This window comes from Mytilus galloprovincialis, chromosome 3 (genome assembly GCF_965363235.1).
Source record: "Mytilus galloprovincialis chromosome 3, xbMytGall1.hap1.1, whole genome shotgun sequence".
Taxonomy (NCBI): domain Eukaryota; kingdom Metazoa; phylum Mollusca; class Bivalvia; order Mytilida; family Mytilidae; genus Mytilus; species Mytilus galloprovincialis.
In genome coordinates this window covers 34,133,322-34,157,631 of record NC_134840.1, presented here as the reverse complement: position 1 = coordinate 34,157,631, position 24,310 = coordinate 34,133,322, and the positions used below count along the sequence as shown (strand labels likewise).

The 24,310-nt window shown below is 32.1% G+C and overlaps 1 long non-coding RNA gene across 3 annotated transcripts; it reads right to left on the bottom strand.

Moving 5' to 3' along the window:
- Positions 1–3,666: 3,666 nt before the first annotated feature.
- Positions 3,667–24,077, bottom strand: LOC143067781 (uncharacterized). Of its 3 annotated transcripts, XR_012976027.1 has the most exons (10): positions 23,621–24,077; positions 19,828–20,060; positions 17,039–17,081; positions 16,023–16,185; positions 11,374–11,679; positions 10,538–10,607; positions 7,899–7,981; positions 7,157–7,222; positions 6,373–6,432; positions 3,667–5,984 (listed from the first exon to the last, which is right to left on the bottom strand). It is a non-coding gene; the product is annotated as an uncharacterized LOC143067781 (long non-coding RNA). The 3 variants fall into 3 exon arrangements; XR_012976029.1 differs by lacking the exons at positions 19,828–20,060; positions 23,621–24,077 and adding an exon at positions 18,906–19,050; XR_012976028.1 differs by lacking the exons at positions 19,828–20,060; positions 23,621–24,077 and adding an exon at positions 18,495–18,575.
- Positions 24,078–24,310: the final 233 nt, after the last annotated feature.

The following is a 24,310-nucleotide window of genomic DNA, read 5'->3' as shown; positions in this document are numbered from 1 at the left end:
ACCATAACTTACAATAAAACGACACACTATGTGTCTTTGATGCTATAAAGCTGTAAAATTTGCATTTTGTGTGCACTGTATAAGACTTACTTGGCATGTGGCGGGAGTTTGACGTCACAGATTTTATCAACATCTGTGATGGAGTAATTAATGCCCGCGTCACACTGTCCCGATTTTTACGCCGATGGCAACACGATTATGAAAATTTTCAAAATCGGGACTGATCGTATCCAGATCGGGCTATTCGTAGTGCCATCTTTAACCATCGTAGAACCATCGGCCACTTTTTCTAACCTTCGGGGACAACTTCGGGAAGGGTTCTAAATTTTTTAACATGTTAAAAAATCCCCGAAGGTGCGTCCGATGTTGAGGATTCGTATTGAGTTCGTATCACCATCCTCACCATCGTAATGTCACCCGGAATGCATCTTTGAACATCGTATTGCAATCGTGTTTCCATCGTTTCCATCGGGCAGTTTTAGCATTACGATGTCTACACGAATGAATCACGAAGCTACCCGAAGGTCTTACGATGGCAACACGACTTCGTGAAGACCTCGTTATCCCGTCGTGTTGCCATCGAATAAAAGTACGAAGGCGACAAGATGGAACTACGACGGCAATAAATCCAGCTAAATGTAAGTTAATTTTCGCGCTAAAATACATTTAAAGTGCCATGCGCGATATGCACTGGTCAGTCTAATACGACAGTTAAGAAAGACGTTCACAAAACATGGAGCTCATATCATATGATTCTATGAGAACAAGAAAGGCGACAGCGTTGTTTCTATTAATTCAAATGGAACAAGAAGAGCAGCTATATTACAGGCTCCGGATTTACTTTTACAAGTAAAATATTATTTTTTGTCAATTTTTCATATCAAGAAGCATAATGAAAATCATAAACGCGCCTCGTACACCAACACTGCAGGTACACGTATATAGGGAAACCAACTTTTTCTTCATTATTCTGATTTTTTATGTATCGTCTGAGTTGTTGTCACACGAATGTTTACTCCATAACCATTTTGTTTTCTATATGTCATATTTTGCCGCATTTGTTGCTTTCCCCACATCCTTCCTTTTGTCTATATTATTATGATATTCTCCTGGAAACCCATTACCTTACCTTTAAGATAGATCAGTAAACAGGGGCATAATTATGGGTGATTATTCAGACTAGTGAACACATTTTACAGTTTAAACAAGGCAATGCCGAGTGTGGCATCCCCTCGTTTGTAACATATTGGGGACAAATATGGACACTATATTTGTATATGACACATGCAGAAAATGGTAAATTGAATATGCATATTTGATACATAAACTATTTTTTTAGAAATCAACCAAAACATTCATTAACTGGAAATACCTTTAATATTGTCTTTAGAACCAGCAGGTAAAAAAATGAGGAACCAATTTCCTGTGTATTATGCTATTTCAAGGAGAAAAAACAAGTCCATCTGCATGACCTTGACCTTTGGCCTTGAACGTAACAAATGTCAGATCATTACAAGGAGGAACAATATACCAAATGTGGTTAAAATCTTTTGAAGCATATTGGTTTTAGAATGTCCACAAGGGTGATATTGTCTTGTATTACAACTGCCACTGTGACCTTGACCTTTGAACTTTAAAGTCAATAGCGCTTAAGATATTCTTAACGAGTAACACAATACCAAGTTTTGAGCATTTTGGTTCTAGAGTGTCCATAACAATTTTATCTACACGGAACTTTCGGCATATCATTTAAATGCATCGTAAGCTGTACACGACGTCTTTTAGACATCGTATGGCCATCGCGCCACCATCGTAATCCATAGTGTAGCCTTCGTAATCCATCGTGTAGCCTTCGTGATCCATCGTGTAGGCTTCGGCTGAGATATGAAGTTAAAATACCCGTCTTCGGTTAACCTTCGTATGTCCATCTTTTGCTATCGTATATAATTTCGGCCCCATCGTATAGACTTCGTTATTCATCGTACTTGCTTCGGTCACATTTTGGTATTTTAACGAGATCGGGACCAACTTCGTACGAACTTACAATTTTCGCATTCGGGTGTCCATCGTATATAAAAATCGGGACAGTGTGACGCGGGCATAAATAAAAACAAAGCTCCGCCTCTGTCCAGGCTGTCTAAGATAAGAGAATAGCAGGATTGACCAGCTGCATATAGTTGCTATTTAACATCACTATTATCACTATAAAAACTAATAAAAGACATGTCCATAAAAATATCTAGACCATGCCCTTCTTGAAATAGACTGTCCAACATGATTTTTGAGTTTTATAGAACTAAAAAAATTCACATAAGCTTAAAATTTGTTAAAAATGCCTAATGTAGTAGACCAAAGGCTGGAAAGGAGAAGGTTCAGTAAGCCCCCTTTTTGGCCCCAAAATATAGCAGTTTTACAAAATTGTTATAATGTAAACTTTTAGTTATTTAATGGAAGGTAGAATGCTTCTGCTACATAAATATGGACTGTTTTTGACAATACAATGAAGAGATATCGGGTACTAGCATCATTTAAGGCATCCCAAGTCAGGAGCCTGTAATTCAGTGGTTGTCGTTTGTTTATGTGTTACATGTTTGTTTTTCGTTATTTTTTTTTTACATAAATAAGGCCGTTACTTTTCTCGTTTGAATTGTTTTACAGTGTCTTATTGGGGCCTTTTATAGCTGACTATGCGGTATGGGCTTTGCTCATTGTTAAAGGCCGTACGATGACCTATAGTTGTTAATGTCTGTGTCATTTTGGTCTTTTCTGGATAGTTGTCTCATTGGCAATCATACCACATCTTCTTTTCTATATTAATTACTTCAATCTTCACAATTTCAGCATTTTAGTTAAGTTTTATACGGTTTCCTTCTTAAATGAAAGTGGCCGCATTTTTTTTTCATTCTTAGTTTTCAAATGTAAGTTGTATTTGATGATAATACATAACATATATAAAGGTTAAGGATGAAGACGGATGCGGCCACCTTAATTTTTGACAAAAAACAACTGAAAAATGAAATTACTTGGCATATTTGATAGATTTTTCATATTTAAGCTTTATTTGGAGCGTTTTTAATGACTAAATCAGTTAAAATCGTTCACATTAACTAATTGAATCAACTGAAATAGACACTTAAGTGTCCAAAATCTTTCGTCGGATGAACCTGAAGTTTGAGGTCAAAATCGGCCCTTACCGGACCTACTACTTTATACAGGCAGTCAGAGGCTTTCACACTTTTTTTCCATAGTGTTTTCCCATTTTGGTAGATCTTTTGCCTTGATATTTTTTCCTTCTCATATCTTTTTCTTTTTCTCTGTTCTAAACTTTTATGCTTTATAAATTAGTTTTATGCAATGCAATTAGATATTTAGCCCCTCCCAAATGCCTATATATTTAGATTAATTACATGTGCTTTTATTTACATAATGCATTATCAATTTACTCCCTGTTTTTCTCTATCGTACCACCAAAAAAAAAACAGTAATGTAAAATAGTATTTCCATGAGCAACAGTCTTTAAAATTCCCTCTAACAAACTGTAGTGACCCTGTTTCAAGAAAAGATTATCTATTTCAAATAGAAATTGCATTTTGTCTGATATTGAGAAAACAACGATCGACCATGCCCAAGCAAAGTCAATTGGAGTATAAATAATAAATTCAAGACTTAGGCAATTCAACGTTTACATTTTTGTGAACAAAATACACAGTTTTACTCTTTTTTCTGTTGACAAATCGTTCAAACGTTTTTCTAAATATGTCATAGTATTTAGCAACACAGCTGATCATTTAAAACTTTCATTATACTTGCATATTGGTTTTGATGTGTGCTCACTTTGCAAACAAGCCTCTGCAAAACTCTTAGCTATGATCTCAAATCCGTCCATCTGTCCTTGTCTGCAATTAGAACAGTTTCCTACTCATTTAACTTCACGTATGTTGGAGGGTTTAAAACATCAATAATTGCGTCATTTCTAAATAACACATTAAGATGGATTGTTTAATTATGCAGATATAAGCGAAATAAACTATCACGAATCAATATCTTAGAATGACTTTTGTAACACATATTCAATAAAACTGCCTCCGCAAAATATATATCTCATATGATGCCTTTTCGTATTGATTGCAATTTTTCGATTGTTTTATCATAACTAAACTGTTCATTTACTGAAATTGAACCACATACATCGTTGTTAACAAATTCACAACTGCCATAGTTTGGAATAATATTGTTTGCTTTTCTTCCATTCTCAGCATACCCGATCAAACTGCTTACGTCGTTTGGTCCTATTTTATCCCATTTTGATATATGAAATAGAAAATCCCCAACTGCTTCATAATTGCCAAAGTAAGCAGCAAAATCTAATGCCGACATATTTGCCTCCTTGTTCCGAATAAGTATACTTTTTTTACCAGATAAGTGTATGGAGTTGGAAGCTGAATGACGAAGAGCCTTCGAAATACGCTCTATTAATGGATTTGCTTTAATGTTCCACCAAAGAATACAGTAATGCAAAATAGTATTTCCATGCTCATCAACAATAGTCTTTAAAATTCCCTCTAACAAACTTTGATTACCCTTTTCCAAAAAAAGTTCATCTATTTCAGTTAGAAATTGCATTTTGTCTGATATTTTAAAAACAATAATCGACCATGCCAAAGCAAAGTCAGTTGGAGTATAACTGATTAAGTCAAGACTTGAACAGTCCAATGTTAATCGTTCTGTCACCGAAATCATTAGTTTAACTCGGTTTTCTGTAGTCAATTTTTTCAAACGGTTGTCTAAATATGTCATCGTTTTTTGCAAGACAGTTGAAAATTTATAACTTTTAATATATTCGCATATTGTTTCAGATAGTTGCTCATTTTGCAAACATGCCTCTGCAAAACGCTGAGCTAAAATATCAAATCCTTTTCTTAATTTGTCCTTGTCTACAATTAGAACAGTTTCCTCCTCATTAAGCTTCACGTATGTTGATGGTCTTAACACATCAATAATTGCCTCTAAGTCGCAATTTTTTAAGACTTGTTTTAGACATTCAAAATCTATATAAGCATGTGACAATAAGACCGCCTGATAGATAACAGGACGAAGAAAATAATCTCCACTTTCGTTACATTTTAGATAAATACAACGCATACTTTGCGAAGCGCTTTTTATAAGTGCCTCTTTTGAACAATTCTGTTTAAAAACATACTTGCATATTCCGTTTATTTGTTTCGTATCTATATCGTTTAATTGTAATCCATTGTCTGGGTTAATGAGGATATATACCAAAGTACAATATTTGACTCTGTCTGTTATATTTTCCATACCGTTGGTGCGCAGTTCATTGATTTTGGCAATCAAACCTCGTTGTGGTAGTCTAAAAAATCTGGAACCAAGTTCGAAATAGCTGTTTGTGCTACAGAAGGCTGAACATTGAATTGGAAAGGCACCAGCTATTTGTGCATTGATTATTTTCTTGATTTCTATTTCATTTATTTTCCTTTTATGAAAATCTAAGTGAAACAGTAAAATCTTTTCTCTGTCTTCTATACTAAATGAATCGTCTTGGTCAAGGTCTACAATGTTAAACTCGGTCCAAATTCCAGACGACTTTAATTTTTCACAATCTGTATAAGTAGCTGAATTGACAGTGACTATCGCTTTACACTTGGTTGCCATTTGAATATTTTTTAAATCATTGATAATGCCTTGAGGCCATTTGTTTTCTTTCGCACAGACGTCGAACCATTCTTCTAAAACAATAACATATTTCGCAAAAGAATCTTTTATGGCGTTAAGGAGATGAACGTTGGTGTTATCCAGTACTATCACAGTGTAGTTATTTGTTCTGTACAATGTTGATAATTGCATGGCCAAAGATGTTTTTCCTGAACCGTGTTCTCCTTTTATTATTAAAATACTATTATTTTCAAATACTTTCTTTGCCTTTTTAAAAGCTTCTGTGTCCGTTACACATTGTACAGTGCTTGTATCTGAAAAAAAATGGTTTCATATTCATGACAAAAATCATGACAATCGATTGTAATATATGTACAGATGTAAGTAAATGAAAAGCTTAAACAATATTTTTAAATGTTTGTATAGTTTTGAAAGAATATGTGGTCAGTTAAAAAAAATGTCCTTTCCAATCTATTTGAAACGTGAAAGATTGAGTCATTGACTGATAGTAAATTTCCTTTCTTTTGAATTACACTAAAAGTATTTTAATCTAAAGGCATTTGACGATCCTAATTTGTAATTTTAAAACAGAGGAACTGTATTTAATCAAGTATACGGTTACCATAGTAATCGGTAATTCCATAAGCGTGAACAAAAATATACAATAACATGATAAAAGCAATGTAAAACATATTGCCTTACCTATGAGCTGGGACAGATCAGATTTCTCCTCTTGTGCAAAAACTAATACCCCAAACCATACTAAAAATCAGCAAGAAAGTAATAAATATAATAGTCAAATATTTTTTTTCAGTCTGTGCGAGTTTTTTTTGTAAAAAATAGTTTTTTTTCCCCTTAAATCTTTCGTTATCAGTATCAAAAACAATTCAAAGATTTTTTTCCGGAAATTGATCTCAAATCCCTTTAAATATTTCACGTATTCCACTTTTTGAAGAACAGATCGAAACTTCGTTGTTGCTTGTCATTTGGCTTTTGTTTGTAACAGAAAACTTAATCCTATTGGTTATCTTGTATCTAAGCAAAACATGGTTTCAATAAAGTATTGGTAGTCGCATTTTTGTTACAAGTGCAATCATTTACAGAATACAAATAAAATATTGTATACTAGTAACCAATAATCATACTTTCGTACATGTTTAGCCCTTTTTATTTAAATGATTTAAGTATCACTAATGAGTCCTTTGTAGACGACACGCGCGTCTGGCGTACATTATATTAATCCTGGTATATTTGATAAACTTTCCATAATTTTATTAATGTCGTGGATTCTACTTGTAAATTCTGGAGATTCAAAGTTTTAATGGTAGTTATAAGTATCAGTGTGAATCAGAATTCATTTCTATTGGTATTTTTGGAATTCCAGTTACTATGAAGAGGATCCTATTTAATACTACTTAATTCGAAATGTAAAATAATAAACGAATACCAAAATTTACTGTATTATTTGAAATATAATTCGACTTACCACTAAACGTAGCAATCATAACAATGATTGCACCCAATAATACTCTTCCTACGAGAAATCTATCAACTACAAAATATTTTAAAAAAACTAATGGTAACATATATAATAATAAGTCATATTGATAGAGAAATTCATAATCAGAAACTTAAATGGTTATATGTTCTAAGAAAAAGGCATTATTCTATGATACTTTAACTGGAAGTGATGTAGTAAGACTGTGTAGTTGTTCTCACACATGCATATAAGCTCTTACAAGGCCTAGCATAAACTTGTATACACCATGGTGTAACTTGCCGATGCAGCAAAGTTACCTTTATCATGTCAATCAACGCCAGTTTATCAATGAAATTTACCCTAGCACCTGAGATCACAACCCAATACTTTGTGTCTTAGTTTTTATATTTCTATGTTGTGTTTTGTGTACTATTGTTTGTCTGTTTTTTAAGCTATTTCGTTGTCAGTTCTAAATTTATGAGTTTGAAATGTTCCTTTAGTATCTTTCGCCACTCTTTTACATGTGTTATTTTTTTAACAACGTCGACAACTTAATACGTGCAAATAGTTGCAACGCGTTACTCTAGAGAAAACGATAAAACTGTTCAACGTTGTTTTTGTTTGCATGAATTAACTGTCACGCATGGCTTTAGGGTTTGCGAAATAACAGCAGCGCTTTGCTCTGGCGACCGTGTTAAAAATTTGCATTGCAACGTGAATGGCTATGAACAGTAATCAGTCAACTTACTTGGTTGCCTTAATATGTTTTTGTTGAATCTATTTGACGTCAGTTCAACGTTCGTTCTATTTCTATGATCAGTTTCGTCATCACTTTAAATAGATATATATTCATAAAATTCATATAGATTAAATATGTATTTTTAACATAAGAGAAAGTGAGAAAACAACATGTGAATCAATTCCAAAATAAGAGTACAATGAAACAATTCATTATGTACTTTGTTTATATTGAAATGTAGGTTCAGTTAAATTTGTTCTAAAGATAAATACAGAGAATTTACACTTAGGTGCCACATATAGAGCAGGATCTGCTTACCCTTCCGGAGCACCTGAGATCATCCCTAGTTTTTGATGGGGTTCGTGTTGCTTATTATTAGGTTTTTGTGTTGTGTCATGTGTACTATTGTTTGTCTGTTTGTCTTTTTCGTTTTTAGCCATGGCGTTGTCAGTTTATTTTTCGATTTATGAGTTTGACTGTACCCTCTGGTATCTACGGTCCCTCTTTTATACGTGAATGATACTATTTTCGACCTCTCTATTTTTTTTTAAATCTATGAAATATTTGTAGCACCCAAAATATTTTCCGACATCAGCATTGATATTTTTAAGTTCAGTCTTACATATTCACATAAGGGTAGCAAACCTCATACATGTACCTGTAAATGCTAAAGTACAAAAAAAAACATCAAAATATCCTTACTGTAAGTTCTTCAATACATTTAAGTGTATGTGTTGCCAAATCAAGATTTTAAATGTGATGTTAGAAAAATTGATGAAATCATACATTTTTTGTGGTTAAATGTAAATTTGCATGACAACAAAGTGACATCAAATCCGTATGTAAACAAAAAAAATAATTTGAACAAACTGGAATAGTTATTATGATTTTTCTGTCTTTCCATTCGTTTATATTATTTCCTCCCTCCCTTAAAAATGACAAACGGCTTTGTATCGTTGGAATAATATAAGTATAATATACTCAACAAATGTTTACTTTTATCAAAAGTTTTTGTTGACAGCATAATGATTTAATCTCAACAGTTTTTAATTTGATTGTAACAGCTATAAAGGGGCGTATGACATTTGCGCCGATTTTTTAAATTTTCATTCTTTCATTTGCGCCGATTTCATTTTTTCATTTGCGCCGATTTTATATTTGCTCCTAATTGGATCTACAGGTAGGTTAATACTTGTAAATGTACTATACCGTGCAGGTGTATTGGTATATTGGTAAAATCTGTTTATAAACAAAGGTTTTAGTTAATTTTGATTCATGATTTAAGGAAATATTGCACACTGCAACGAGCCGAGGAGTTTTTGTTTAACCATCGACGGCCATACACATAAGTACGTTAATAGCAAGACAAAGAAAAGATGGATTTCGTTATTGACAATTACAACAAATATAGAAGAGACGAAATCACAATAAAGGAATATATTAGATATGTTGCCTATAAATACTCAGCAAGAACAGATTTATGATTTTAATGTATTCCGTTTTTATGGATTTGAATGCTGACAATAGATTTTAAATTCGTCATTTTAGTATAAACCAGAGTGCTTTTATCTAAGGTTTTTACTTCTTGATTTTAAAGTATGTGAATATAGTGCACAACTGGATGACGGAAGAGGTCTATAATGATACATGAAAAATAACATGACTTGGATGGAGAGTTGTCTCATTTGCACTCATACCACATCTTCTTATATCTATTCACCTGTAATTAACCTGTAATTTACCTGTAAAAAATCGGCGCAAATGAAATGCAGATCGGCGCAAATGCAAAACACCGCTATAGGGCCTATAAAGGTACATGTTAATATAAAACCCGGTCCGCAATCATGTATATCAAATAATTGATATTGATTACTGTGCAGTAATTGTGATTATTTTTGTACATGCTAACAGAGTTTCTTTTTTTATATGAAATTATTTTAATCATAAAATAACACCTCAACAAGTTTTGTTATGTTTAAAAAATTCTCCATATTTTCATAAGCGTAAAAGACAGCAAATTACCAACATGGTTATAATAAGCACATGATTGAAAAGGAGGTTATAGCTTGATCAGTAACGTTATGCTTATTATTACATTGGATGTTCCTACTTTGGTTACAATTTCATATCTTAGGTACTGTAGTATAAAAAGCTATTAAGTTGCCTGGAAGCATATATATGGTTAAATTTGCAAATAGTTTTCGATAATTTATTTTTATTTGTTGCACCCTAGATAATAATTCGCACTTGGTTAAAATATAACATTTGTATTGGAAAAGTATACGTATATGGCGATACTTCGGGTTTTTATGAAATTTTGTATGTTTTCATAATCCGTATACTTGCATTTCGATATCGAAAAATGATATATCTAACATTTATACTTCCTGATCTCGAGATACATTAAATTAAACATGTGTGATATAAGTATTTAAATGTATGGAAATTATGCTATGGTTTAAACATTTATGTTTGAACAAAATACAACTATTAGGGGTTACTGAATATATTTCCATATACGTACATGTATATAAAAGGAAACATGTGATAAGATTGCCAATAAGACAACTATCCACCAGAGTTAAAACTAAGTAGTAGTGAGTTGTACTGAGAAACTTACAGTGTCATTTCTATACAATTCAACTAACCTTGATCTTACTAGTCGTGGACATTGGTATTGTCTAATCACGTCAGATTTGATAACTTCGCAATTATAGTCTAAAAAAAAGCATTTTGTCATTTTAATTCATTTACATATGACTCGTGTTCAATTATGTTTCTTCTTTGAAAGAGCAGTATGTGTATGATGAGTGTTTAAAGAGTGGCAGAAAATACCAAAGGGAAATCCAAACTCATAAGTCGAAAATAAACTGACACCGTCATTAAATGAATTTTACTAAAATAACCATCTTGCAATCTCAAATGTAAATTGAATTTAAATTAAATTCCTGGTATTTCTGATGAGTTATTTTAAACATGATGATGATTTAACTTGACTTGTCGTTGATGATAATAATTGAAGTTAAATTGTCATGACAAACTTTTACCGATATTTTTTAATGAGAGCGGGATAATATTTTGTAAACTTATATTACAGAGTTAAGGGGCGGATCCAGAGTTTTTGAAAGGGAGAGTGTAATTCCAAAAAGGGAAGACAAAGAAAAACATTTTGGACGATTTAATAACAAAAATATGTGCATTGTACATCCTTAACAAAATGGCGATCAAAAAGGGGGCGTACGTAATCTTCATTTCCTTGATCCGCCATTGACTTAACCCAAGAAGTTGCCCGATCTGTTTGAAGAAAGTAGAAAATGAAGATAATTCGTTACATAACATTGTGTGTCCGAGGTGCTCTCCATCAGGAACGCACAAATCAATGTACCATGAATGATAAGATACCTGAATACATAAGGTATATTTATAGCAACCAATGCACATTTTTTTAACATAAAATGTTTAAAATATTTAGAAATTTGTGTACCTGGTGATAAAGCCTGATCATCATTACAGAATTTGAGGTAGCATGAACAATCTTCTTCATTAGGTTTGCAGTTACAAGGATCTTCCGGACGCATTAAATAAGAATATCCCTTTCTGTAATCACATCTACATGTACTATCAGTTGTTGTTGTTCCACTGTTACTCAATAAATGTTGACCCTCCGCTGTACAATTAGATTTTTGGTAAATACATCTGTTTTCGGTATTTGTCCAATATGCAAATGGCTGGTACCTACTGACTGGGCATCGTTTTGCATTTAAAGCTTTTTGAAAAACCACATAACTTCCTATAACAAATAATATTGATTTTGATTTCAAGATATGCTTCTTCAAACTATTTGCTTGGAGCATTAGCTATAAGCGCCAGCAAGTAATTGTAAAGATTGCTCACAATTTCCAATTATACAAAAGGGCCATTATATTGTGGACATACAAAATTTAAAACAAAATCCAAATAAAAAAAGGAAATACTAAATAACAAATTTAACCACGAAAGAGATATGACATTCTGTTTATTGGCCACCGGGGCCTTCAGTGCATCACTAGCTCCTGAATGAGGGAGGACAATAAAATTGACTATGGAAATGGGGAATGTGTCAAAGAGACAACAACCCGATCAAAAAGCAGAAAACAGCCGAAAGCCACCTATGGGTCCTCAACACAGCGACTAAATTTCGTACCCGGACACGTGCTTCAGCTTTCCCCTAAACAAAAAAATCTGTCCTTGTTCAGTGATAATGGACGTCATGCAGCGGGGTTACACATGATTTTTGAGATATAAACCCCCTCCTATACCTCTAGTCAAATTGAATGTAAAAAAATAAACACACAGCAATACGCACAGTAAAACTGTGAAAAAAATTAGTCTTTAAAATCGAATATCTTAGAGCTCAACTTTCTGATGTCGCGACATATCCAAAAACGGGAGCGCTGAAAGGTTTGATTTTAATCAGACTGAAAAGACGTCCGAGTATGATGCTAGAATAGGTAACAAAAAAAAACTAAACTAAATGACAATGAGACAACATTAACCAAGGACTACTAACAGTCACTGACATGTCAGCTACAGACAGACCTCAAATGAACTGATTGAAAGATTGTGTCTCCTTCATATGAATATCAAGTACAATCCCTCCCATTGGGGGTTCAGTATCATACCATCATAACATATATGAGAAGAACATAACCTGTATCATGCCAATAACTGGTTTTATAGTAAAATATTGAAAACAACACGTTATTAATTTCTTGCGTCCGAAGCGCTTTTCTGGATTTACCTTCATCAGGAACGCTCAAAGCCAAACATTTGAAATCCGAAGATGTATAAGTACTGAAACCGTTGAAGAGCTATATATAAAAAAATACCTAAAAAAAATAGCAAAATTCATCTAAAGCCAACTTTGCCTGAGGGAGTTGAAACCTTAGTTTCTGAATAATTTATAAATTTATAAACGGACAATTTTAGTAAAGTTTGTTAAATAAATGTTATTATTTGGGATGCGAAGACCCTTTCATTGAATCAATATTAAAGTCGTAATATGCCATCTTATTGTATGGTAATATTCTTTACAAAGCACCAAAACGTCGGCATTCATATCTAAAGTTAACAAAATCCTTAAACAGACTTATTCGGAAAAGATATAGATACGAAACTGTTGTAAGGTCATTAGGGACTGCATATTTTGGCATACATATTGATTTACTCATAAGGTCTTTGCATCGGAAATTTAAAAAAAATCCAGTTGTTGACATGACGGGAGGGATGAAACCTGATTTTCATATGATAAAGACGTAATCTTTCATTCAGTTTAATTGAAAAAAATATCGAAAGAGTTATACCAACGACTTTTATAAACTGCAATATGTTATTGTCTCAAATCACAAACAATCTTTTCTCGTTTTTGATTCACAAAATGATAATTTTCCAATGTTACACTTTACCTGAAATCACCCCTAGATTTTGGTGGGATTCGTGTTGCTTATTCTTTAGTTTTCTATGTTGTGTCATGTGTACTGTTGTTTGTCTGTTTGTCTTTTTCATTTTTCTCCCATGGCGTTGTCAGTTTATTTTCGGTTTATGAGTTTGACTGTCCCTCTGGTATCTTTTGTCCCTCTTTTACATTTAAAAGGACGATTGTGATAATTTATACACAAATGTACTATATCAAAAATAAGGTTGATACATTTTGTATTTTAAAATTATTATTGGTCATTTCGTCCTCTACTTCATTAGTACGTATTGTGAGTACCTTACTATCCCTGTAAACGTATAAGTACCTGCCTTGCTCGATGGCAAGACTGGGAGAATATACATGGACATTTTATTGTCAATGATGTATGTACTATATGTTGACATAAACACTCATTTTATGGTTTTATTTAACTTTGATAATTTGATGCCATATAGTCATCTACTAACTGCTTTGAATTTTATAAATCATATATTGTGGCCATGGTATATGAGGATATAACGTTAATATAAAAAAGAAAATGTGGTATGATTGCCAATAATACAACTGTCCACAAGATACCAAAATGACACAGACATTATCAAATATAGGTCACCGTACGGCCTTCAACAATGAGAAAAGCCCATACCGCATAATCAGCTATAAAAGGCCCCGATATAATATAATTAATAATAGGTGAAATAACTGTTTAAGAGACACAACAAGCTTTAGTAAACATTTTTAAACTAGTATTTCCAATTACGTTTCTTCCCTCTTTCTTTATTAGTTTTTGTTTCGTTTATGGACCTATACTCTGACCCATTGTGAATTGGATAGTATTCAAAACACATATGATACCGAATATATATATGTGTTGTTTCATGGGCATGTCGATAACTTATTTTTCCTCATTACTGACCGAAAAAAATGTACGAAAACGAAAGTACTCAAGGTTTTAGGGCAAACTAATCTAATAACATCCAAAAGGAAAGTTAGATTAAGCAGATGAATACCTTAAGAGCTTTCTTCATACGAAGTTTGTTGTTCATATAGGTGACGATATTAACATATTGTTGTGAAACATATTTTAAATGGTGCTACATTCATTATTCCCATGCATTTGACGTCATTCTGCTAAAAACGTTATCAAATTCTTTAATCATATATTGTATAATATTCACGTAATACAGGCATACATTTAAATGTAGATAAACAAAAATCCTTAATTTTTATTGTTTATTCCTTATAAAAGATCACTAACATTTATAATTGTCTTCATTTTTTGAATAACAAATGTTGGTAGTAATTTGTTTGGCCACTAATTATCTTTTATTTCTATACCACTTGTTCTGTTATATTTTGTTCAACCTATGCAAATATTTTTGTCATACAATGTTATAACTCAATTTCAAAATTTTGTTATATAATTTAAAAAGTTTGCACAATAAATTATTCAGTCATGTTCAATTTTTCAGTCAATTTACCGTCGTATTGTATGTGTATAGGTAAATATCAGCTACTGCAGTGTGAACATGGATCCAGGCTGACTAAATATTAATCTACTGCAAGAGAAATGTCTCAAGTTTACTGAATTAACCGTAGTGGATTAGTCTGAAAATTGACAGAAAGCCGTAAATATAACGTTTCAATTCTAGTCTGTCCAGTCTTTTAAGAGCTGTTAAGATCAGAATGACCGTTTCAGATTAAAATATATTTTCTTTGGTAGGTTGAATGTTTTATAGTCAGCCAAACCTCTCACTTGAAAATTAGTCGCATTAAATTGCATTATATTGACAATAATGTGTGAACCAAACAAACAGACTCAATAGGTAAAACTACAAAAAATTAGGGGTATAGTGGTCAACATTGGTTCTATAATCTTATTAACTATAAAAACATGTCAACACAGAAAACCAAAATGGCCATCAGACGTAAAGAAAATTAAAAGACAAGAACTTTAACATAGCACAATAGCACAATGACGGAATGTATAATCACCGACATCGTCCAAGGGACATTACCAAAACAGACCAAACATTAAAAGCAAAAATTTGCAAAGACAAACAAAAGAACACTGTAACACGTAACCAAGATGATAAAACATCAGTACCTAGAATATATACCATAAGACCATCACGTGTCACGTTTTAAGTCGATACGTAACGGATATAATGAGTAGCTTGAAAATTTTAAAAAAGATTTTTGCATTTAACAAACAACAGTTCTGTATTTGAAGAGTTGCCACCTTTAATTGGGAATTTGACAGTCACCAACGCAGTTTGACTAGCGACATGTAACTGAGTCAGTAAAACGGACATTTGCGAAAATCACATCCAAAATTGACGAAGGTACTAGTAAGTCTTTAAATACAGTTCCTTTTTTCTATTATCACGATTAAAAAGCAATTATTTTCACAAATTCAATAATAGACATTTTAGATATCCTTCAAACGTCTAACGTGGCAGTGGTATTCCCTATCAAAATTAGCGTTACCTATCTAACTGCTTGATAATAAAAGATTTTGATGGTGTGATTATCCCCAAAACAGTCAAGCGATATAGTAAATCTTGAATAATCAGTTTCCGCTACAATTTTCTTTTGACCGCTAAAAATTATTCGTGAACAGTTTATGCGATATTTTTCTTTTCTGTTCATAAACAACAACACAACATTATATTTACCAGGTGTGTAATACTCTGGAGGTACACAAATGTCAATAAATTCATCTTTAAGGCCGTCCCATAGACAATGATACGATCTAGGATCACTGGAGCACTTCTTTGTGGCGTATGACGTGTTCAACGCAGGCGGGGGACACATACAACTAACACAGTATACCACAGTCTGTCCAACAAAAAAAAAATACAGTAAGAAAAAATGCAGTAAAAATACTGATACGCTATGCAATATCTTAAAAATTAACACAAAAACTGAAAAGGATTATATGCTGCATTAAGTTACACACCATTATTATGTTTATAGTGTTGAAATGCCAAGGGACTAGAGTGTTAAGCGACATGCTCATTAAAACATGTAAATCGAGAATATTTTCTACTATTAGTCAATGTTTAAATATGTACAACTTTCTTTCAAATGGTTTTAGTAATTAAAATGAAGGAACATGATTGCAACAGCCCAAGTCCGAATTTATATAAGTTAATGATTCATGCAAAACTTGTCATGACCTGTCATAGCATAGCTGTACGTCTTAGTTTCCTTAAGAAGAGTGGACTGTTGGGCATTAAATTGTCATTTGGTTGTCATGATGAATATATAAATACACAAAACTTAATACGCAGCTGTAACTTTTGAAAGGACGGGAAGTAAATACAGCTTCATTTTAAACATTGGTCATGAGTGCTAGAAAACAATCTTAAACTTAATACAAACTTTATACAAACCCATGATTGACATTTTTCTACCATTCTTGTATGTTATTAGACTTTATTATTTTAAGGACAAGTTGTTTACGTTTTTGATACTAGTATTGCCTAAATATTATGCGATATCTTGGATAAAACTTACAGTTTTCTAACTATCTACGTTATGGATTATTTAATCAGTGTATATATGCATAGTCAGTTCTAAGTATAACACGCAGATAACGTTTATCTGTACTGTACAATAAAATGATATCGAAACGTGTGTAGATCATTAATGAATTCATTAAAACGATAGTATTAATCAAATGTCGTACCAGAAGAATACATCTCCACTTCATTGTGTATATTCTAGTCTTTCTGAAAAAGAAATAGTAAAGTTAACGTTTTTTTCAAATACAAAGTTTAGAATTCGTAAACGTGTTGTCGTTACATTAAAACAATATGTACCATGATAGGTGCCACTCGGTATATCGAGATTTTTGTACCTCTATTTTTGACATTTTACCTATTATTTCAGATTGTTTTATTCACACATCGTTGTCAGTATTATAGAGTTTTATGCGACTATCACACAAGCTAGGAGTTTAGCTGATCTACCATTTTCGACACAAGAAAATACATGTACCAAGTCAGGAATATGATAGTTGTTATCCATTTGTTTGATGTGTTTGAACTCTTGATTTTGCCATTTTATTAGGACCTTTTTGTTGTTGAAATTAGCTCGAAGTTTGGTATTTTTGTTCATTAACTTTTAAAAACAATAACTTTAAAACCATTTTAAAAGGTAATACGAATTGATATTTGTAGTAGAAAGTAGATTATGGATTCTAGATATGAATAACATTATGTTATTCTTCTTTTTATTTCCCTGACATTTCGATGAGCGATCTGTAAAAACGTTGTACTTTTGAACCTTGACTTTTTCCCCGGATACTAATCATAATATTGAACATTTTTACACATAGTTTTCTTCTCCTTGTATAATAATACGTTTAAGAATGTTATAAATCAAATATAAGAATTTGAGTCAAATTGGTGAACATGAATTTGTCAGCTAGTGCTCCTTTAACTTCAATGCATACATTCACAATAATATATATATATGTATATGTGTGACTCTGTTGATCTATTTAAGTTATGAAAAGTATATTTTTATGGCAGATTTGCTCACAAAGACATTGTCTTTATGTGAATAGTACAGTACTTCTTCGGTCGGTATTGCATTTATACTTACATAGTCCAATTGAGACTATAAAGGATTAGGCAATAGGCTCATAGTTTTTATTTCTCTGCCAAGTGCTTGACGTTTTGTGTGGTAGGAAAGACTTATTTTATTGCATCTTTCCTGGTAGCTTAGTTGGCCCCTTTTCTAGGCCAAGCTATTGTATTATGTAATATGACATGTAATATGTAACTATTGTTTTTTGTGTATTTTAATTCGTTATTATTGTGTTTGTGTATTTTCATTATTTATTATCTTGTTGAATAGATGTATATATATTGTGTATTTTGAGATGAAAATATTTTTCAAGAATAAGTGAAAATTTTGCAATTTACTTAATATAGTTTCTCCATTTATGCGCATATAATGGAGAAAAAAACCATCTGACACTTACAACTGATCTGATGGTTTATTAGGGTTGTAGGAGGATAGCATAAATATATATATCATGTATATACATGTAGCATACATTAAAACAAAACCTTTTTCGTCTAGTAACATTAAAAGAAAGATAGTTAAGGTCGTATAAAGCATAAAATCGAACTTACTGCAATATTACGCTATTGTATAGCATGGATTTTTAACTTTAATCGTTCCTCATTACATTTTGATCATGTGAGAACAAATTACACATGAATAATCTGAATGAAGTACTTACCAATGATAAACCTTATGTGTGTCACACTCCCATCATTTAAGTGTGTTAATCTTATTAGTTTAACATGTTTAAACAACTATTTTGCATAGGAAATTGTGAAATCAACGGAGACAATAGGTGGGTATTACATCTATGGGATGGGAAAAATAAGAAAAGGTCACGTTATAGTGATGTATTGATTTAATCTGGCTTCGAACATGTCAAAGTTGATATATATTTATTTAACTGTTTTCTTTTGACTCCATATTTAAAAAATGAGAATCAGCATCATAAATAATTTTGTGAATTTTCAAACTTTTACCTTAAAGTGATCAGTTATTATAATATCCTGACATTCTAAGCCAGTATCATATGATTATTCAGTTCTATATAATTGTATCCGTCTGATTTATAAAAAAAATTACATGTCGGATGTAAAGTGTGTCGTATGTTCCTCAATCAATTAAAAGAAAGTCTAATCAACGTTGTAGATTAAAAAAATCATGTGTATAAATATAATACATGTTCTGTAAAACGAACATATAAACAAACTTATCAAACAAATAATTGTCTAAAGCTTCCGATGTCTGTAATGTTTTCCGATGTCTGCCATCAACATTGAAAAAAACTTGTGACGTAACAGAGAAAATTGTCTACAATTTTTAAACGTTACTGATTTACTCCTTACTTCGAATCATTTTAAATATTATCTTATTTTTACTAGAAACTTCTAACATTATGAAGAACAAAATAACATGTGAAAAAGGAACTGATTAATCGGTCTGATGAAATATGTCTTAGTTTAAATTTGCTTTATTTTACTCCTGACTATGAATGTGACAATAATGTCATATGGAAAATATATATTTCGAAAGCAAGCATTCATTGGCAAATTGACATTTTGAGTCGGTCGTTGCATTTTGTTAAGGACACTTAAGATGAAGGCAATTTTTTTAACCTAAAGTACTTATATGTATCAGTTTGATAAATAATCATAAAAGTATTTTGTATGTTACTGTTTTACCAATCCCCGCCTCTTCTCAAAATTAAACATACTTTAATATTCAAGATCTTTCACCCATACGACAAAATTATCTATTACAACATATTTTAAATATGTTTATAATCTAACCATGTAATTTTATTTAATTGAAAATGATTTTGTGACAAATTTTTCAGTACAATGCTTTCATATAGAGAAAGCATCAGAATTTGGTAATAATTGTATAAATAATAATAGTTACATTTAAATGTCATTGGATGTCATGGAAGAATTCCTAAAATCCTCAGCAAGGTGGTCTATCTTATATGAATCGTCACATCCTTTAAATGTCGTTAACTGCATCGTCGTCACCATTTAACTTTTTCAACACTGTAATTACAACAACTTTATACCATCGCTGCTACTTGTTTCCTCATCAAACCATGCACGTTAAATTTGTCAGCCAAGAAACTGTTCTTTTAACGACTCCTACAACTAAAATATAACTACATCAAATTTTAATATCCAGGTCACATTTAAATTAATTTCAATAAAAAACTTAATTACTGATTTCATCAACCATAATTAGTTCAATACAAAAATACAGTTAAACTATGTCTATTATTTAAACAAGTTTTTCAGTTTTTCATAATTTTATAGTACATTTTTGACATGACATGATAAAACTGATTAGTGCGATAAAAACACAATTTCTCTTATTCTTTGATCTAATATTTTCAATTTGATTCGTTAACATATCATGTTGTGATAGCATGGTTATGTTATGCTTATGACGTATACAACGATTGTTGCAAATGCACGAACAACTCAACAGAGATGTGTATATGTCACAGTGAATTAGTATAATTAGTGATTTTGTAGAATCATCACTAAAATGTTCAGGGATTATGTATAATCACTAGAAAAAGCATCAGGGATTATACATAATAACTGAAATGAAGAAAACGTTACAATGAATTTGTATAATCAGTGATTTCGTAGAATCCCTGAAATTTTCAGGGATTATGTAGAATCACTGGCTAGTTCAGGGATTATATATAATCACTAAAATTTTCAGGGATTATGTATAATCACTAGAAAAAAATATCAGGGAGTATACATAATAACTGAAATGAAGAAAACGTTTTCTTTGTAAAGAAAATGAATAAAGTCAAATAATTTATTCTATTAAATCATATTAAAACATCTTTATAAACATAAATTGCAAATGTTATCACAATATATCAAAAGGATAACCCCGTTTTTTTAAATGGTTAGAAATAAAGTGTTTAGTAAAAACATCTGAAAATTCCCCAAAACGGTAATTAGCAACCTCAAACTGGCTCGATGAGGTACCATGTTTTGTGGCAAGGCGATATTCTTTTTAGAAATTTTTGTGAACAATTGCCATTGCATGTTTGTTTTTTTTGGGGGTTTCCCTTTCCCTCTTTACCCTGTTAAAATCATTATGAGAATATTACACCAAACGCCAGCTCCTTAACTATTTCGATTGGTCACATCAGCTACGACATGTACACGATGGTTCCACGATGGGTACAAGACAGAAAAAAAAGAAATATATATAATCGTACTGTCGTGGGTTTGTAGAAAGTCGGTTGTGCGACAGTCGTGCGACAATCGTACGACAATCGTGAGTTGTTTGTGTCTATTTTTCAGGTTTTCATGTCATGGTTTGCGCATGTTACTGTCGTTTCACTGTCGTGCCATTGTCGTGCCACTGTGATGCCAGGGGTGACTCTCGGCAAAGCTCTTGAAAAATGCGAGGCTCCATCCGCATGAATCCAATGGAATCACCAGCAGATTCCCGCTCCAACTCTTGCAACAGTGTACTATACTGCCCAATTATCATGCGCCGTTCGACCCATGGCCTAAGCCACTAATGTCGGGCGTTTCACTGGTTCCTATACTATCCATGGGCTCGAATCAACGCTAACAGGACCCTATTTCGCTCTTGTTGGAGTCCGGCAAGGCGCCTATTCAGCAGTACAAAGCATAATCGTTCTGGTGATATAGCCATCCTCTTTTAAAACGGTAGACGGTTTGTTTTTCCAAAAAATAATTCACGCCGAATTGTATTCTTCTATATAAAACGAAAATATGTTGCACGACGAACGTACCACCGTCGTACGACGACACACATGCAATGTTGTGCGAGCATTGTACGACATTTGGTATTAGTGAGACAATCGTGCGACGATTGTTTTATTTAAATGGTTTATGTTAGTACCCTCGATATATTTATAAATTTACTGTTTACAAATTTTTGAATTTTTTGAAATACTAAGGCCTTTCTACCTCAGGCATAGATTACCTCAGCTGTATTTGGCAAAACTGTTAGGAATTTTGGTCCTCAATGCTCTTTAACTTCGTACTTTATTTGGCCTTTTAAAATTTTTTGGATTCGAGCGTCACTGATGAGTCTTTTATAGACGAAATGCGCGTCTGGCGTATATACTAAATGTAGTCCTGGTATCTATGATGAGTTTAATTATCGACAATGTGTTTATCGCACGACAGTCGAACGACTGAGGTAAGAATCTCTCACGACAGCCACAAGACAGTGACACGACAAAACAATCTTAGAGCAAAAAAGGTGCATGTCCAATTTTCGTCCCACGACATGAGGCAGCGCGACGATGCTTAAAACATTGCGAGATTGTCGTGCGATTGTCGGACGACGATCACAGATGACCCGCGATTTTACCAAATTTCATGTCGTTGCCCTGCAGAGATGTGTCGTCGGTTCGTTGTGACCATGGCTTCAGTTCTGCCTGTTTTTCTAAACATTTATATGCGTAAGTTCTCTCAGTTTAAATTTCGTGTTCATTGGAACAAACAAAAAAACACAAAACAGATGTTCCATAATCTTCTTCACCATTTGTTTTACATGTACCACACATAACATGCTCTGTGAATTTACAAATAGAACATGAATATCCATTTGACACTTTAATAAACAAACAATAAAAGTAAAGTCTTTGCTATAAAGGGAATGTTGATATTATTGATTTTTAAATCTTCAACTTTATCTCGAAACCAAGTGTTGGTTATATCTTTAAGATCATCTTCTGTCATGTCTGTGTTTAAAAGCAAACTTTGGCACATTCCCCATTTCCATTCTCAATTTTATTATTTCATCTGGCAAGGAATGTGAAAGATTAAAATGATTATTTGTCTATATTTTTTATTTATCAAACAAATGATCTTTAAATTATTGATAATCCCTTATATCATATTAGGGAATTTGTAGAATAATTATTAAAATGTTTAGTGATTATGTAAAATCGCTAGTCATTTTCAGGGATTATATATAATTAATTACTAATGATTTCAGTGATTCTTCATATTCCCTTAAGAATCAGGGATTCTACATAATCCCTGATTATACAAATTCACTGTAACATATACATGATCAATAATTTAAAAAAAAATTGTAACATCTACTAAACAGAACTATTCGTTTACACTTTAATATTTTTCTCTTTTTTGGCTCTAAAAGTACAAATATTTGTGTTCATTTGGATGAAGATATATTGATTGAAAACACAATAAGAAGAGTTTTTGTCATTACTATATTTCATATTTCTTCCATTTTTTGTTTCTTATAGACATGCTAAACATCTTGGTATTGAATTTGGGCTTCTATAGCTTTCCTTGTGGTTTAGGGTTTTGCCCTGTGTTGCAGGTGGTATGGTATTTAACTGCTTACACATTGTGTCTTTGGTACAGATTTGTCGCATTGACATATATTTTTATTTAACTTATGATGAAAAAAAAATATGATTGATGAACAATAAGCATGTCTAGAAAAATAAAAACAACTCTTTATAAATTGTATGTGTCAGAAGAACATCGGGATTTACCTCCATTTAGAAACCTCAAATCCGAATATGTCAAAGCCCAGGATGTATAAGGACCAAAAATGTTAAGGAGCTATAAACCAAATAGGACAAAAACACTTATCCATATAGATGTACTTTTTTCAATTTTTGAAGGTGTTTTATAATATAAGTAGTTAACATGGTTAAACATACCTCCTTTTCTTCACTGGAACACATTGATTCCTGGTTCAAACGTGAATTCAATTTGTAGTAGTTTTCTGTTTTCTTTTTTTCTCTCTCCTCAAACTGCTAGTTAAAGTATATAGTTGATATTACTTGGTTTTTTTGCAAATTTCTAAACAAAACCGTATATCTCAATCATCCTGTAAAAGACTTTCACTTGTTTTTTTAGTATTTAAACATAACAGGATCCATGCAGGGATAACAATATCACGTAGATCATTTAAAACAACAAGATGAAAAGAATCAGATGACATGTTTAATGTTATCGTAATCTATTTGTGTTCTTGTTAAACAAGTCATATATGCTCTAAAAAATGCAAATACACCATTTACAGCCTAAGAATATAAATGCAGCAGAACAGTAAAGTTTTGGATCCATTCTATGAGACTGAAAACTTGTGTATGGTTAACCCATTTTCAAAACATGTATGTATAGTAAAGGTAACTATACTGAAGGTACTTTTCAAAACTTTATATTATTTAAATAATCTCAACTACCAACTGGTATTATATCAGAGTATTATTTTCATTATTGCAAATCGTAAGCACTAACATTATGTATGATTTGGTCACTAATAACCTGTATTATGCATACCTCTTATTCCTGGATATTTGTTGTTTCTCGTTGATGCTATTTGTGGAACAATTGCATTCATATAG